Consider the following 13,664-nt stretch of genomic DNA (forward strand, 5'->3'; position numbering starts at 1 on the left):
TTATGGACTTCAGTAAAGCGTTCGACAAGGTTCCCCATGGGAGACTGGTTAGCAAGGTTAGATCTCACGGAATACAGGGGGAACTAGCTATTTGGATACAGAACTGGCTCAAAGGTAGAAGACAGAGGGTGGTGGTGGAAGGTTGTTCTTCAGACTGGAGGCCTGTGACTAGTGGAGTGCCACAAGGATCAGTGCAGGGCCCTCTACCTCTTGTCATTTACATAAATGATTTGGATGCGAGCATAAGAGGTACAGTTAGTAAGTTTGCAGATGACACCAAAATTGAAGGTGTCGTGGACAGTGAAGAGGGTTACCTCAGATTACAACAGGATCTGGACCAGATGGGCCAATGGGCTGAGAAGTGGCAGATGGAATTTAATTCAGATAAATGCGAGGTGCTGCATTTTGGGAAAGCAAATCTTAGCAGGACTTATACACTTAATGGTAAGGTCCTAGGGAGTGTTGCTGAACAAAGAGATCTTGGAGTGCAGGTAGATAGGATAGTGAAGAAGGCTTTTGGTATGCTTTCCTTTATTGGTCAGAGTATTGAGTACAGGAGTTGGGAGGTCATGTTGCGGCTGTATAGGACATTGGTTAGGCCACTGTTGGAATATTGTGTGCACTTTTGGTCTCCTTCCTATCAGAAAGATGTTGTCAAACTTGAAAGGGTTCAGAAAAGATTTACAAGGATGTTGCCAGGATTGGAGGATCTGAGCTACAGGGAGAGGCTGAACAGGCTGGGGCTGTTTTCCCTGGAGCGTCGGAGGCTGAGGGGTGACCTTTTAGAGGTTTACAAAATTGAGGGGCATGGATAGGATACATAGACAAAGTCTTTTCCCTGGGGTTGGGGTGTCCAGAACTAGAGGGCATAGGTTTAGGGTGAGAGGGGAAAGGTATAAAAGGGACCTAAGGGGCAACTGTTTCACGCAGAGGGTGGTGTGTGTATGGAATGAGCTGCCAGAGAAAGTGGTGGAGGCTGGTACAATTGCAACATTTAAGAGGCATTTGGATGGGTATATGAATAGGAAGGATTTGGAGGGATATGGGCCGTGTACTGGCAGGTGGGACTAGATTGGGTTGGTATATCTGGTCAGCATGGACAGGTTGGACTGAAGGGTCTGTTTCCATGCTGTACATCTCTATGACTCTATGTAGCGAGCGGGGCAGGATCATAGGACACAGAATTTATGGTAAAAGATCAAAGTGTCATACAGCTGATGCAATGTTTTAGATTAGATTAGATTAAATTAGATTACAGTGTGGAAACAGGCCCTTCGGCCCAACAAGTCCACACCGACCCGCCGAAGCACAACCCACCCATACCCCTACCCCTACCCCTACATTTACCCCTTACCTAACACTACGGGCAATTTAGCATGGCCAATTCACCTAACCTGCACATCTTTGGACTGTGGGAGGAAACCGGAGCACCCGGAGAAAACCCACGCAGACACAGGGAGAACGTGCAAACTCCACACAGTCAGTCGCCTGAGGTGGGAATTGAACCCGGGTCTGCTGGCGCTGTGAGGCTGCAGTGCTAACCACTGTGCCACCGTGCCGCCCCAAATGTATTGAACAAACCTAGATTGTTGTCAATGCATTAAAGGTATGAGGTTAGAATCTGTCTGTATTCCAACCTTGTGTCAGACCAGTTCTATTTCCAGTGTAGGAATTTATAAAATGTTACATAGACTGACTGCCTACAGATTGTGTGCTTTTTGAACAAAATAGAATGGATCTGCAAATGCAAATTCACCCCATAGACGTGTGTGTGTGTGTGTGTGTGTGTGTGAGAGAGAGAGAGAGAGAGAGAGAGAGAGAGAGGGGGGGAGGGAGGGGGAGAGAGAGAGAGGGAGGGGGAGAGAGAGAGAGAGAGAGAGAGAGAGAGAATGTGTGTGTTTGTAATGGAGTATATGCCTATGAGAGGATGTGCTCACGAATGTGAGTGTGGGTGTATGTGTCTGAGAGAATTTGTGTATGAGGGAGGGTCTGCGTGAGTGTGAGTGTGATCATGTGTATGTGTGTGAGTTGTGTGTGAGAGTGTATAGTGTAATGGGGTCACCTGTAGTGCGACATGAACCCAAAGTCCCGGTTGAAGGCATCTTCATGGGTATCGAGCTTAGCTATCAGCCTCCGCTGTGCAACTCTGCATTGTTGTATATCTCAAAGTCCAACTTGGAGGACAGTCACCCGAAGATCTGAGGCCAAATGTCCTTGACTACTGAAGTGTTCCCCAACTGGGAGGGAACATCCCTGTCTGGCAATTGTTGCGCAGTGTCCATTTTTAGTGTCGTCTGCAAATTTGGCCACAGAGCATTCATTTACTTCTTCCCTGTCATTGACATGCTTTGCACTGCTGCATTGATTTTAAGATGTATTGTACTGATCTGTTGACATTAATATCATTGTACTGGAGATGTGTCATTAACATCTACTGTAATAGAGTGTTGATTACAACATCTTGTAGTGGAGTGGTGAGGTTAACAATTGTTGTACTTGATTGTTAGGTTTCTGCATGTAATGTATTGCAGTGTTGAAATTAATGTAGTGGTGGGCTGAAGTTAATATGAATTGTAGTGGTGTGCTGAGGGTAACGTACTGAAGTGTTAAATTTATCATGTACTGTGCTGGTAAAATAATATTAACTTGTATTGCACTGGACTGATGATGTTCATATTATTTTGCTGGAGTTTTGATTTTTTTTATCAGTATTGAAATTCTGAGGAGAACATTATAGAGTTATAAAGTCAGAGAGGGAAACAGCAGGGAGACAGACTCTTCAGTCCAACTCATATATGCCAACCAGAAATCCTTAATTAATCTAGTCCCATTTGCCAGCATTTGGCCCATATCCCTCTAAACCCTTCCTATTCATATACCCATCCAGATGCCTTTTACATGTTGCAATTGTACCAGCCTCCACCACTTCCTCTGGCAGCTCATTCCATACACGTACCACCCTCTGCATGAAAAGGTTACCCGTCACACCTTAAACCTATGCCCTCTAGTTTTGGACTCCCCTATCCTGGCAAAAAGACATTGGGTATTCACCCTAACCATGTCCCTCATGATTATACTAGAGTGTTGGTATGTTGTGTACTGCTTTGTTGAAGTTGACAAGTATTATGTTAGAGTGTTGATGTTAGAATTAAAGAATCCCAACAATGAAGGAAGCAGGCCATTTGGCCCATTGAGTCCACACTGACTCTCCAAACAGCATCCCACTAGACCCTGTAACCCTGCATTTCCCATGGCTAATCCATCCAGCTTGCACATCCATGGGAACTATGGACAATTTCCCATGGCCAATCCACTTAAGGTGCATATCTTTGGATTGTGGGAAGAAACTAGAGGACCAGGAGGGAACACACACAGACACAGGGGGAATGTGCAAACTCCACACAGACAGCCACCTGAGGCTGGAATCAAACCCGGGTCCCTGGCGCTGAGGCAGGAGTGCCACCCATAATATGTTCATATCAGTATACTGGAGTGATGAGGTTAGCATTATTGTGCTGGAGTGTTGGGGTTAACAGTATTATGATGCAATGTTAGGTTAACATGGAGTGCTTTAGAGCACTGAGTTGTGCTGGTGTGTTGACATTAAAATATGCTACTGACATGTTGAGGTTAACATGGATTGTAGATTGTGGAGGTTGACGCGTATTTTGTTTGAGTGTTGATTTTAACATTACTTATACTGGTATGTTGATGTTAAAATTACTGAGGTTTTGACTTTAACGTGTTCAGGAGCACTGAGTAAATTCTTTTATTCATTCATAGGATATGGTTAATGCTGGCTAGGCCAGTGATTATTGCCCAACGCTAATTACTCCAAGGGCATTTTGGAGTTAACTATATTGCTGTAGGCCTGGAGTCACACGTGAGCTAGACAAGGGAAGAGTGACAGTTTCCTTCCCGAAAGGACATTAGTGAACCAAATGGGTTTTTCCAAAAATCAACAATGGACATAAACAGATTCTTAATTCCATGTTTTTATTGAATTTAAATTCTACCACCTGCTATGATGGGACTCAAACCCAGCACCCCAGAAGATTACTTGGGTGTCTGGATAAATAGTCTAGCAATAGTACCATACACCATCCCCTCCCCAAAACATTATTATTCTTGAGTGTTGAAGCTACCATGTATGTTAATGGAACATTGAGGTTAATATGTAGGAGCAAATCACTGCAGATGTTGGAATCTGAACTGAAAACAGAGACTGCTGGTAATCACAACGGGTCAGGCAGCACCCCACCATGGAGAGACAGCAAGCTAACATTTCAAGTCTTAATGAAGTTAAACATCACACAACACCAGATTATAGTCCAACAGGTTTATTTGGAAGCACTAGCTTTTGGAGTGTTGCTCCTTCATCAAATGATTGTGGAGCATAAGGCACAGAATTTATAGCAAACGTTTACAGTGGGTTGTAACTGAAATTATATATTGTAAAAGATCTGGATTGTTTGTTAAGTCTCTTATCTTTCAGAATGAACGTGTTGGTTTCAGTTCTTTCATATGTAAATCCCAGAACTTGTTTTGAAGGGACATTCTCAAGTGAACTTTAACAATATTGTAACTCGGACTGAATTGAGAAGGAACTTCTTCACCCAGAGGGTTGTAAATCTATGGAATTCCTTGCCCTGTGAAGTAGTTGACACTATTTCAGTCAACATTTTTAAAGCTAAGATAGATATTTTCTTGAACAATAAAGGAATTAAGGGTTATGGTGAGAGGGTGGGTAAGTGGAGCTGAGTCCATGAAAAGATCAGCGATGATCTTATTGAATGACGGAGCAGGCTCGAGGGCCAGAAGACCAACTCCTGCTCCTAGTTCTTATGTAATGGAGTGCCGGGAATCACATTGTTGCAATGAAGTGTTATTATTAACTACATTATGCTGCATTGCCGAGATTAACATTCATGTCGTATTGGTATGTCAAGTTAATATGTATTGAGTTGGAATGTATTCTGCTGATGTGTTGAGGGAAACGTGTTGTACTAGTGTATTAAGGTGAACATGTATTGCACTGGAGATTTGAGGTTGAATTGCATTGTACAGAAGGCTTGATTTTGACACCTAAGCTACAGAGGTGTCGACTTCAAGTGTATTGTTCTGGTGCATTAACATTGACATTATTGCTCTGCAGTGTTGTAGTTAACATCTATTTTAGTAGTGTGCTGAGGTTAACGTGTACTGTGCTGGAGTACAGAAGTAAACGGTTGTTGTATTTCTGCAATGAGTTTAACATGCATTGTGCTGACATGTTGATTTCGACATATATGGTACTGAGGTGTTGAGGACGTGCATTCAATTGGAGTGTTAATGTTAACATGTAGTGTTGGTTTGATTTGATTTGATTTATTTCTTGTCACATTTACCAAAGTACAGTGAAAAGCTTTGTTTATGAATAGTACAAGTGGATTACAGTTAACAAGGACATACAGATCACAAGGTGTAAAACATCTTAGTCAGAGGCATACAGGTTACCTTGCACAGGGTGAGTGTGAGGTGAAATCAATGTTGGCAAGGTCAGTGTTATTTGAGGCTAGAGAGTCCATTCATTAGAGCCATAGAGATGTACAGCATGGAAACACACCCTTCGGTCCAATCCTTCCATGCTGACCAGATATCCCAGCCCAATCTAGTCCCACCTGCCAGCACACGGCCCATATCCCTCCAAATCCTTCCTATTCATACACCCATCCAAATGCCTCTTAAATGTTGCAATTGTACCAGCCTCCACCACTTTCTCTGGCAGCTCATTCCATACATGTACCACACTCAGTGTGAAAAGGTTGCCCCATAGGTCTCTTTTATATCATTTCCCTCTCACCCTAAACCTATGCCCTCTATTTCTGGGATCCCTGACCCGAGGGAAAAGACCTTGTCTATTTACCCTATCCATGCCCCTCATAATTTTGTAAACCTCTATAAGGTCACCCGACACTCCAGGGAAAACAGTCCCAGCCTGTTCAGCCTCTCCCTATAGCTCAAAAATTCCAACCCTGGCAACATCCTTGTAAATCCTTTCTGAACCCTGAAAGATGTTTCACAACATCTTTCCAATAAGGAGGAGACCAGAATTGCACACAATATTCCAACAGTGGCCTAATCAATGTCCTATACAGCCAAAACAGGACCACGCAAGTCCTGTACTCAATACTCTGACCAATAAAAGAAAGCATACCAAAAGCCTTCTTCACTATCCTATCTACCTGCGACTCCACTTTCAAGGAGCTATGAATCTGCGCTCCAAGGTCTCTTTGTTCAGCAACACTCCCTGAGACCTTACCATTAAGTGTATAAGTCCTGTTAAGATTTGCTTTCCCAAAATGCAGCACCACGCATTTATTTGAATTAAACTCCATCTGCCACTTCTCAACCCATTGGCCCACCTGGTCCAGATCCTGTTGTAATCTGAGGTAACCCTCTTCACTGTCCACTACACCTCCAATTTTGGTGTCATCTGTAAACTTACTAACTGTACCTCTTATGCTCACATCCAAATCATTTATGTAAATGACAAAAAGTAGAGGACCCAGCACCGATCCTTGTGGCACTCCACTGGTCACATGCCTCCAGTCTGAAAAACAACCCTCCACCACCAACCTCTGTCTTCTACCTTTGAGCTAGTTCTGTATCCAAATGGCTAGTTCTCCCTGTATTCCATGAGGTCTAACCTTGCTAACCAGTATCCCAGGGGAACCTTGTCAAACGCCTTACTGAAGTCCACATAGATCACATCTACCGCTCTGCCCTCATCAGTCCTCTTTGGTACTTTTTTCAAAAATGTCAATCAAATTTGTGAGACATGATTTCCCACGCACAAAGCCATGTTGACTATCCCGAATCAGTCCTTGCCTTTCCAAATACATGTACACCCTGTCCCTCAGGATTCCCTCCAACAACTTGCCCAACGCCGAGGTCAGGCTCTCTGGTCTATAGTTCCCTGGCTTGTCCTTACCACCCTTCTTAAACAGTGGCACCACGTTTGCCAACCTCCTGTCTTCCAGCACCTCACCTGTGACTATCGATGATACAAATGTTTCAGCAAGAGGCCCAGCAATCACTTCTCTAGCTTCCCACAGAGTTCTAATGTACACCTGATCAGGCCCTGGGGACTTATCCACCTTTATGTGTTTCAAGACATCCGGCACTTCTTCCTCTGCAATATGGACAAGGTGTCATCATCTATTTCCTTACATTCTGTATCTTCCATATCCTTTTCCACAGTAAATACTGATGCAAAATACTCGTTTAGTATCTCTCCCATTTTCTGTGGCTCCACACAAAGGCCGCCTTTCTGATCTTTGAGGGGCCCTATTCTCTCCCTAGTTACCCTTTGTCATAGAACATAGAAAAATACAGCGCAGAACAGGTCCTTTGGCCCTCAATGTTGTGCCGATCCAAGCCCACCTAACCTACACTAGCCCACTATCCTCCATATGCCTATCCAATGCCCGTTTAAATGCCCATAAAGAGGGAGAGTCCACCACTGCTACTGGCAGGGCATTCCATGAACTCACGACTCGCTGAGTAAAGAATCTACCCCTAATATCTGTCCCATACCTACCACCCCTTAATTTAAAGCTATGTCCTTAATGTATTTGTAAAAACTCTTTGGATTCTCCTTAATTCTATTTGCCAAAGCTATCTCATGTCCCCTTTTTGCCCTCCTGATTTCCCTCTTAAGTATACCCCTACTGCCTTTATACTCATCTAAAGATTCACTCGATCGATCCTGTCTATGCCTTACATATGCTTCCTTCTTTTTCTTCACCAAACTCTCAATATCTTTAGTCATCCAGCATTCCCTATACCTACCAGCCTTCCCTTTCACCCTAACAGGAATATACTTTCTCTGGATTCTCGTTATCTTATTCCTGAAGGCTTCCCATTTTCCAGCCGTCCCTTTACCTGCGAACATCTGCTTCCAATCAGCTTTCAAAAGTTCGTGCCTCATACCGTCAAAATTGGCCTTTCTCCAATTTAGAACTTCAACTTTATGATCTGGTCTGTCCTTTTCCATGACTATTTTAAATCAAATAGAATTATGGTCACTGGCCCAAAGTGCTTCCTCCACTGACACCTCAGTAACCTGCCCTGCTTTATTTCCCAAGAGTAGGTCAAGTTTTGCACCTTCTCTAGATCCACATACTGAATCAGAAAGTTTTCTTTTGCACACTTAACAAATTCCTCTCCATCTAAACCCTTAACACTATGGCAGTCCCAGTCTATGTTTGGAAAGTTAAAATCCCCTACCATAACCAACCTATTATTTTTATTGATAGCTGAGATCTCCTTACAAGTATGTTTCTCAATTAACCTCTGACTATTAGGGGGTCTATAGAACAATCCCAATAAGGTGATCATCCCTTTCTTATTTCTCAATTCCAAACAAATAACTTCTGTGGATGTATGTCCAGGAATATCCTCCCTCAGCACAGCTGTAATGCTATCCATTATCAAAAACGCCACTCCCCCTCCTCTCTTGCCTCCCTTTCTATCCTTCCTGTAGCATTTGTATCCGGGATCATTAAGCTGCCAGTCCTGCCCATCCCTGAGCCATGTTTCTGTAATTGCTATGATATCCAGTCCCATATTCCTTACCATGCCCTGAGTTCATCTGCCTTCCCGTTAGGCCGCTGGCATTGAAATAAATGCAGTTTAATTTACTAGTCCTACCTTGTTCCTGTCTGTTTGACTCGCTTCTGTTCTCAACTGTACCAGTCTCAGATTGATCTCTTTCCTCACTATCTCCCTGGGTCCCACCCCCCGCCCACCCCCACCACCTTACTAGTTTAAATCCTCCCGAGCAGCTCTAGCAAATTTCCCTGCCAGTATATTAGTCCCCTTCCAATTTAGGTGCAATCCGTCCTTCTTGTACAGGTCACTTCTACCCCAAAAGAGATTCCAATGATCCAAAAATGTGAATCTTTCTCCCATACACCAGCTCCTCAGCCATGCATTCACCTGTTCTATCCTCCTATTCCTGCCCTCACTAGCTCGTAGCACCGGGAGTAATCCAGATATTACTACTCTCGAGGACCTCCTTTTTGAATTCCTGCCTAACTCTCTGAATTTACCCTTCAGAATCTCAACCTTTTCCCTTCCTATGTCATTGGTTCCACTGTGGACAATGACCTCTTGCTGGCCCCTCTCCCCCGTGAGAACATTCTGTGCAGATTCACTCTGGTGTCAGTTTCTTTCTGTCCCTCTCTCCTGCACTGTCCTCACCATGTGCTTCCTTTGTCTGTTCTTCTCCCTTTTAAAACTGCTGTTGTTTTGACTTTTTTTTTCCCCAAAAGTTCCAAAACAATGCAACAGCATATAAATCAGTAATTGCTGCTCTTGGAATTTGAGGCAATCACCCCCAGCACCTAAAATACCTCAAAATGGGAGCAGCTGTTACAGCCAGAAATTTTTCCTGGCCTCCATTTTGGATTACCCTATAACAGCCAGGAAGAAGCTGTTCCAGAAGCTGCTGGAGTGTGTGTTCAGGCCTCTGTATCTTTTCCCTGTTGGAAGAGGTTATAGGAGATCATTACCGGGGTGGGAGGGGTCTTTGGTGATGTTGGCAGCCTTTCCGTGGCAGCGAGATGGTGTAGATGGAGTCCATGGTTGGCCTCTGTGATGATCTGAGCTGTGCACACCACCCTCTGTAGTTTCTTCTAGTCCTGGGCAAAGCAGATGCCATACCAGGCCATTATGCACCCAGATAGTGTGCTCTCAATGATGTATCTGTAAAAGTTGGTGAGGATCTTTATGGATTTGCTGAATTTCTTGAGTTTCCTGAGGAATCTATGTGGGAAATCCAGGACAGGTTGTCGGTCATTCTGAAGGACTTGACTCTCTCCATCCTCTCAACTTCAGTTCCATTGGGGCATGTTCTACTCCTTTCTTTCTGAATTCAATGATCAGTTCTTTAGTTATGTCGACGTTGAGAGAGAGGTTGTTCTCATTGCACCATGTCACCAAGCCCTCTATCTCCTTTCTGTATTCTGACACATCATTGTTAGATAATCATCTTATCACGGTGGTGTTGTCAGCAAACTTGTAGATGGCATTCATCTGGAATTTGGCTACATAGTGATGGGTGCACAGGGTGTACAGTAAGGGGCTGAGGACACATCCTTGGGGGGCTCCAGTGTTGAGTGTTATCGTATAGAGGCTGCAGTTACCTATCCTCACTGATGGCAGTCTGTTGGTCTGGGAGCTGAGGATCCAGTTGCAAAGGGTGGAGCTGAGACGAAGGTCACAGAGTTTTGAGATCAGTCTGGAGGGGATAATGGTGTTGAAGGCAGAGCTGTCGTCAATAAGCAGGAGTCTGATGTTGGTGTCCTTGTTGTCCAGATGTTCCAGTGATGAATGCAGGGCTAAAGATATGGTGTCCGCTGGGGACCTGTTACATCGGGAGGCAAATTGTAGGGGATCGAGTCAGGCTGGGAGACTGGGGCTGATGTGGGCCATGAACAGCCTCTCGAAGCACTTCATAATTATGGAGGTCAGAGCCACTGGGTGGTAGTGACGAAGGCAGATTGCAGGTGCTTTCTCAGGTACGGGGATGATGGTGGTCTTCCTGAAACAGATGGGGACTTCGGCCTGTAGGAGGGAGAGGTTGAAGATGTCAGTGAATACCTCCTCCAGTTGGTCTGCGCAGGATCTGAGTACTCAGCCAGGGACACCGTCCGGGCCCGTCGCTTTCCTTGGGTTGACTCCCAGTAAGATCGATCTGACGTCTGCAGCTGTGACCAAGGGAACAGGTGTGTCTGGGGCTGTCGGGACAGGCGACACTGCGCTGTTGGCATTCTGCTCAAACTGAGCATAGAAAGCATTGAGCACGTCAGGAAGGGATGTGTCTGTGTCCGCTATCTTGCTCAGCTTCATTTTGTATTTGGTAACGTTATTTAGGCCTTGCCACAGGCTGTGTGAGTCTGTTTTGTATGTTTGGGCCTCTGACTTGGTCTGGTTGTGCATCTCGGCATCCCTGATTATTTTGTGAAGATCGTATCTGGATCTCCTGTATTGGTCTGGGTTGTCTGGCTTAATTGTTGCCCATCTGGTCTTCAGTAGAGAGTAGATTTCCTGGTGCATCCAACACTCGGATTGGCTTCTTTGGTACGCAGTCCTCCATACATTTACGAATGAAGTCTGTGATGGTGGTGGCGTACTTGTCTAGGTTTTCCGCTGAGTATTTGAACACGATCCAGTCCAATGATTCCAGGCAGTCCCAGAGACGGTCTTCCACAGCCTCGGACCAGCATTGTACTTCCTTTTGTGAAGGATCTTCCTGTTTGAGCTTCTGCTTGTAAGGCTGGGAGGAGGAACCCAGTGCTGTGATCTGATTTTCTGAAGTGTGGGTGGGGAATGGATCGGTAGATGTCTTTGATGGTTATGTAGCGGTGGTCCAGGATGCTCGGTCCTCTAATGGGGCAGGCGATGTGTTGGTGAGACTTTGGCAGCACGCTCTTGAAGTTGAGGTTAGAGTGGCGCTGGAAAAACACAGCAGGTCAGGTAGCATCTAAAGAGCAGGAAAATTGACGTTTCGGGCAAAAGCCTTCCTGATGAAGGGCTTTTACCCGAAACATCGATTTTCGAGTTCCTCGGATGCTGCCTGACCTGCTGTACTTTTCCAGCACCCTCTAATCTTGACTCTGATTTCCAGCATCTGCAGTACCCACTTCTGCCCTCTTGAAGTTGGTTGAAGTCACTGGCCACAATGAATCGGGCCTCAGGGAATTCATCTCCAGAGTGTTTGTGGCGGTGTGATCACATCTAGGGCATTCTTCACATCGCCAAGGAGTGGTATGGGGTGTCATGTATTGGGATATTGAAGTTTACATTGCTTTGCTAGAGCTTTAACTTTTAACATCAGTGTACAAGAATACTGAGGAGGAGATTATTGTGTTAGATGGTAGAGGTTAATACAGATTGGAAAGATTATTGTGTATGATGTGTATTGTGCTGCAGCGCTGAGGTTAACATCTGTTGTGCAGTATTATTGAAGTTAACACTGAAGTTAATGTGTAGTGCTGGGGTGTAGAAGGTGACATTATTTTACAGTAGGACTGAGAAGAAGATTATTGTGCTGGTGTGTTCGGGTTATCTTGTATTTGACTGAAGTGTTGTGGTTAACTTGTATTACACTGGAGAGCTGTGGTTTAATCTTCATTGTAGTGCCTTGATGATGCTAAGCATCTGTTGTCGTGCAGTGTTGAGGCTAATGCATTTTCTGGTGTGTTGATAATCAATACCGTTAAAAAACACACACCAAGTTATAGTCCAACAGATTTAATTGGAAGTACTAGCTTTTGGAGCATTGCTCCATTGTCAGGAGAATGAAGGAGCAGTGCTCTGAAAGCTAGTACTTCCAATTAAACCTGTTGGACTATAACTTGGTATTGTATGATTTTTAACTTTGTCCACCCCAGTCCAACACTGGCACCTCCTCATCATGGATATCAATATAGATTGCTCAGGTGAGCTGAGATGAATGTGTTGTGTTGGTGTATTCTTAACATGTATCGTTTTGAAGTCTTCAGGTTAATGTGTGCTGTATTGAAATGTTGAGTGTTGAGTTTGACATGCGTGGGATTTAAAACTATGATGCTAGAGTTTGAGACTAACATGACTTATGTTGGTATGTTGGTTTTAGCATATATTGTATTGGAGTGTTGATGTAGCACATATTATGCTGGACTGTTAAGGATAACGTACTGTATTAGTGAGTTGAGTTGAGTTTAACATATATTGTGTTGATGTGTTGATCATAACAAAAATCACTTGAATGTTGATGTTAACAGATATTGTACAAAAGTGCAGAGGTTAACAAATTGGAAAGAGTGTTGTGTTTAATGTGTATTGAATTAGAATTAGAATTATATTCATTGTCACATGTAATCAACTTACAAAAGAGCAGGACGACAGTGAAACTTGTACAACGTCATCAACACAGAGACAGCTTAGGTACAGAGTACCCAGGTATATATCTTAGGTACAAAAGACGAGAAAATAAAGAAAAAGCTATTGCGTTATGTTACAGATATACATAGTATAAATTTGGAAAATAAGAAATATATCTAAAAGGATAGCCATTGCACTCTTTATATAAAAAGCCTTCCATGTGACAAAGTCCCACCAGTTCCAAAACAATAACTCCAGGCTCTTGGCGGCTGACTCCATCCACTCCACTCCGTGCCTCCTCCCACTGACCCCACTCCACTCCAGGCCCCCTCCCACTGTCCTCACTCCACATCAGCTCCCTCCCACTGTCCCCACTCCAGCTCCCGCCCACTGTCCCCACTCCACTCCGAGCTCCCCTCCCACTGTCCCACTCCACTCCGAGCCCACCTCCCACTGTCCACACTCCACTCTGAGCCCCCCTCCCACTCTCCCCATTCCACTCCAGGCCCCACCACCCCACTAACCCCACTCCACTCTAAGCCCCTCTCCCACTCTCCCCACTCCACTCCAGGCTCCCCTCCCCCACTGTCCCCACTCCACTCCAGGCTCCCCTCCCCCACTATCCCCACTCCACTCCAGGCCCCCTTCCACTGTCCCCACTACACTCCGAGCCCCCCTCCCACTGTTCCCACTCCACACCGAGCTCCCCACCCACTGTCCCCACTGTACTCCGAGCCCCCCCTCCCACTGTT

The 13,664-nt window shown here is 44.8% G+C and overlaps 1 protein-coding gene across 7 annotated transcripts in view; it reads left to right on the plus strand.

Moving 5' to 3' along the window:
- LOC122551859 (transcription factor COE3-like) overlaps positions 1 to 13,664 on the plus strand; it is a 474,992-nt gene that overhangs the window by 257,670 nt on the left and 203,658 nt on the right. The gene's annotated exons all lie outside the window — the stretch shown is intronic.

Source organism: Chiloscyllium plagiosum, unplaced genomic scaffold, assembly GCF_037043375.1.
Source record: "Chiloscyllium plagiosum isolate Xiang-an unplaced genomic scaffold, Cpla_swu_hap1 HiC_scaffold_1, whole genome shotgun sequence".
NCBI lineage: Eukaryota > Metazoa > Chordata > Chondrichthyes > Orectolobiformes > Hemiscylliidae > Chiloscyllium > Chiloscyllium plagiosum.